A 5000-nucleotide genomic window follows, 5' to 3' on the forward strand; every position below is an offset into this window, starting at 1 on the left:
CGAAGTTCGACGGAGAAATGCGCCTGTGTTGTTTGTTTGTGGACGGGTGACTGAACGGGAAGAAGAAGAAGAAGAGAAGAGAGAGAGAGATTCATTTACGTGGAGGGCGAAGGAAGGGGTACGATGGCGGGGGGAGGAGGTACGGGAAGGGGGCGTGTGGGGCGGGGACGTGTGAGATTTTTGGATGCCCTGATTGCTTGTATCTGCAGCGGAATGAGAGATGGGACGAACGCCGAGTCCTACCAAGAGTACAGAGTACGGTGATTACTATCGAGTTTACGATCTCCAGCCACTGTTACCATCAATAGGGTTGGCTCGAGCTCTCTAAAGGGTTGGCCTCAAAAGAGCTTAAATGCCGCCATAAAATGGCTATAAAAGTGGTGACGTGGACTCGAAAATATTCATCTGGAGCCCACGTTAATGGGATTGCTTTAGCACGCACGGACACACAACCTCCTCTCTCTCTCTCTCTCTCTCTCTCTCTCTCTCTCTCTCTCTCTTCTGAGAGCTCGGCGGCGGCGGAAGTTGGGAACATTGGCCGAACTCCTACGTTAAGTATAATGACACGCCGACACCCATTCTTTACATCGTAATTGTTAATCCATAAATGTAACGCCTTTCACAGATGCGATTATACTTAGGCACTCCCTAGAGACACACACACACACACACACACACACACACACACACACGCAGGCAGACACACACATGCACATTCGGATTTGATGAAAGAGGAGTTTTACATCTGGAATCTTTCTGCGAACCGCTGAATTTAGCAGATAACAGTCCATCTGGTTTATATAATACTCAACTTGAATTGTCCATGATATTGCAGTGTCAGGGGGAACTACGATAATCTAATTAGTAATCATGATATCAGTCTGCCCTTAATTTATATATTTTTTTTTTCCTTCTGTTCATTTTACTTAATAGCTCATTGACTGTGTGGGTTTGAGTGTTGGCGTGTGTGCAGACTACAGACCTTAGGCTTGTCTTCATAAAAAAAAAAGGAAGAACATTAACACCACACATTTTACGTCCATTGGACAGACCTTTAGGCTGACAAATATATTTTTCTTTTTTTTAAGCATTCAGTGACCCTGAAGATGCCTTTATGTGTTCATAAATTTTTATTCACCATACGCCTTTTCCCATTTGGGTTTTCTATGGATGAGGTTGTAAGTCCACACATTTTTCTTAACCCCATCAGACACTGGTACCCCTTTATAGCTGACTTGATTGGTATACCAAGTAAGGTGTATTGTATGATTCTGACTGAAAAATCAAGATTATAATACTGATAAGGTGAGAACAGTGTGGATGCACTTAAGGAAGAGGACCTGTGGACCAGCAGTCTAATGAACAGTTATGTGAGAAGTTTGAAAGAAGGGGAAAATGGAATACATGAACCAAGATAAGCTTATGATGAAACTGGCAGACAGGCGACGTGAAGCGTGTTAAGAACATAGGTGACAGATGAGATAAGTTCCTGAGAGCAATTACAGTGTGTGAAGGTGTTCTAGTATATTTAGACTGCGAGTGACTAGTTTGGTGTTAAAAGTGTTTCTCAGACAAGGGTATGTGGCAGATGAACGGCTGTTTAATACATTTATAAATGGGGTAATGCAAAGAGTTAGAGAGGAGTTAGAGAGGACAGCAAATGTAATGAAATATCGTAAGTATATTTAGACTGCGAGTGACTAGTTTGGTGTTAAAGTGTGTCTCAGACAAGGGTATGTGTCAGATGAACGGCTGTTTAATACATTTATAAATGGAGTAATGCAAAGATTTAGAAAGGACAGCAAATATAGTGAAATGTTGAAGGTGAGTAAATGAATTGTCATGCAGTGTGGAGTGATCAGTATTTGCTTTTGACAGTACTGACATTTGACAGTACTGATTAGGGATCGTAAAGAAAACTGCACAAGCTAATGAAAGAGTTTGAAATCGTTTTGTAAGAGAAAAAGTTTAAATTAAGTGGGACCAACCATAAGGTGAAAGTTATAAATGGGTTTAAGATGATGACCCTGAGAACGCAACTTCAACGCCGTACCTAAAGAGGTCCTTATACCAGCACTTTGTCGACGTGATGCGCGTGAAACAAACCTACCTGTAAATGACCTTATCAGGGACACTGAAGTTGTTCCCCAAGGGGATGGCTATATGCAGATTTTGGGTTCTGAAGTTGCGAGCTTCGCATTGCAACAGCCTAAGTCTAAATGTCAAGGTGCCTTCAGATTCTGTTCTCCCCTCCAGCAGAGGAAAATGGCGTTGCAGGCCACCGGGATTCCCTCCAGAACTGGAGGATCCAGTTTTGCAAAGCCTCGTGGAGAGTCATCCTGACCTACAATTTTTTTTAATATGTGCTCTTTTGGAACCTAATTTCATTTCTTAAATAAATAATTTTGATTGCTATCTTAGCCTGAAATGCACCAGGGGACTTGAGCCAACTTATTTATGGAAGTGACATGTAAATGTCTCTTTATGTCGTTTATGGAAGTGACATATAAATGTCTCTTTATGTCGTTTATGGAAGTGACATGTAAATGTCTCTTTATGTCGTTTATGGAAGTGACCTGTTAATACCTTTCCTTTATGGAAGTGACATGTAAATGTTTCTTTATGTCCTTTATGGAAGTGACATGTAAATGTCTCTTTGTGTCCTTCATGGAAGTGACATGTAAATATTACTTTATGTCATTTATGGAAGTTACATGTAAGTGTTTTTCCTTTATGGAAGTGACATCTAAATGTCACTTTACACTCTTCATGGAAGTGACGTGTAAATGTCACTTTATATCCTTTATGGAGGTGACATGTAAATGTCACTTTACATCCTTTATGAAAGTGACATGTAAATGTCTCTTTTTGTCCTTTATGGAAGTGACATGTAAATGTCTTTATGTACTCTTTGGAAGTAACATGTGAATGGTGAGTAGAAATGATAGAGAAAAGAACGATAAATGTGGAATTAACCAGAAGTGGTAGAAAGATTACCATAGGGAAAGTATGGATTAAAGTGTTTTCAGATGGTTCACTTTTGTTATGGAATGTTTCTGCACAGGTGACAGTTGTCGTTCACTTATTTTATCTTTTGCTAAGGGGGTTGGGGAAGGTTTGATAAATAAATAAATAAATATATATATATATATATATATATATATATATATATATATATATATATATATATATATATATATAAAGAGAGAGAGGAGAGAGAAAATCTCTCTCTCTCTCTCTCTCTCTCTCTCTCTCTCTTCTCTCTTTCTTAGAAGTACTGTCAATGCGTGCTGAAAAAAAGTCTGCAATCACAAGGAAGGGTGTTATCAAGATACTAAAATTAACTCCATCCTATTTACGTCAGTAAATGATATAAGTTACCAGAACTAACCAAGGGTTCTTCTGCACTGAGGCCACGTGTCATCGCAGACAGCATAATGTCCCTTTCTTAGCAACAAAAGAATTAGCAGACATCCAAAGTCTCCTACATAATGAGACTAAAGACATTAATTTTCGCTAAAGTTAACCCACACTGTTCCTCCGAAAATATCACAGGGTTTATGGTGATAATGAACGTATTAGAGGTCTGCTCGTAAGCAATGATGTGGGTATCTGATGCCAATCAAGAACGTGACAATTGTTACCTTTTTTTTTCCAGTCAACGCCATTCTCACGTAAAGAAATTATTTCAAATACAACCCGTCAATAAATTTCCCCTTTGAATAGATTTTGAAGGGTGTGACGTAACAGCAGAAATCAATCTTCGATAATGAAACACAAGATGCAAGGGAACGACTGTTACTTTGACTCAACAGATCGAATGGTTCGAAGGATAAGTTTACAAGCACTAGTTTTCTTATACAGTACAAGCACTAATTTTCTTATGTACAAACACTCGTTTTCTTAAACAGGCACTAGCCTTATACGAGCACTAGTTTTCTTATACAGTAAAAGCACTAATTTTTTTATGTACAAGCACTCGTTTTCTTAAACAGGCACTAGCCTTATACAAGCACTAGTTTTTTTATACAGTACAAGTACTAGTTTTCTTATACAGTACAAGCTCTCGTTTTCTTAAACAGGCACTAGCCTTATACAAGCACTAGTTTTCTTATACAGTACAAGCACTAATTTTCTTATGTACAAGCACTAGTTTTCTTATACAGTACAAGCACTAATTTTCTTATGTACAAGCACTCGTTTTCTTAAACAGGCACTAGCCTTATACAAGCACTAGTTTTCTTATACAGTACAAGTACTAGTTTTCTTATACAGTACAAGCTCTCGTTTTCTTAAACAGGCACTAGCCTTATACAAACACTAGTTTTCTTATACAGTGCAAGCACTAGTCTTCTTATACAGTACAAGCACTAGTTCTCTTATACAGTACAAGCACTCGTTTTCTTAAACAGTACAAGCATTCTTTTTCTTAAACAGACACTAGCCTTACACAAGCACTGGTTTTCTCATACAAGCATTAGTTTTTTTTACACAATAAACAAGTTTTCTCACACAAGCACTGGTTTTCTTATACCGGCACTAGTTTTCTTATGCAAGCACTATTTTTCTAAAACACTTGCTAGTTTTCCTATACAAGCACTCGTGTACTTATACAAGCACTAGCATTCTTATGGAAGCACTAGTTTTGTTATACAACCTCTAATTTTCTTATACAAGCACTAGTTTTCTTAAACACGCACTAGCTTTCTTAGACAAGCACTAGCCTTATGCAAGCACTAGTTTTCTTGAACAAGCACTAGCCTTATACAAGCACTAGTTTTCTTAAACAAGCACTAGCCTTATACAAGCACTAGTTTTCTTAAACAAGCACTAGCCTTATACAAGCACTAGTTTTCTTAAACAAGCACTGGTTTTCTCATACAAGCACTAGCTTTCTTATACAAGCACTAGTTCCCTTATGACCACCGCTTGGGAAGAATTGGAATGACTTCCCCACGCGTTCCTTAGGGGGTGAGAAATCGGGATTTTCTCGTTTCAGC

This window comes from Macrobrachium rosenbergii, chromosome 27, assembly GCF_040412425.1.
Source record: "Macrobrachium rosenbergii isolate ZJJX-2024 chromosome 27, ASM4041242v1, whole genome shotgun sequence".
In the NCBI taxonomy this organism is placed as follows: Eukaryota; Metazoa; Arthropoda; class Malacostraca; order Decapoda; family Palaemonidae; genus Macrobrachium; species Macrobrachium rosenbergii.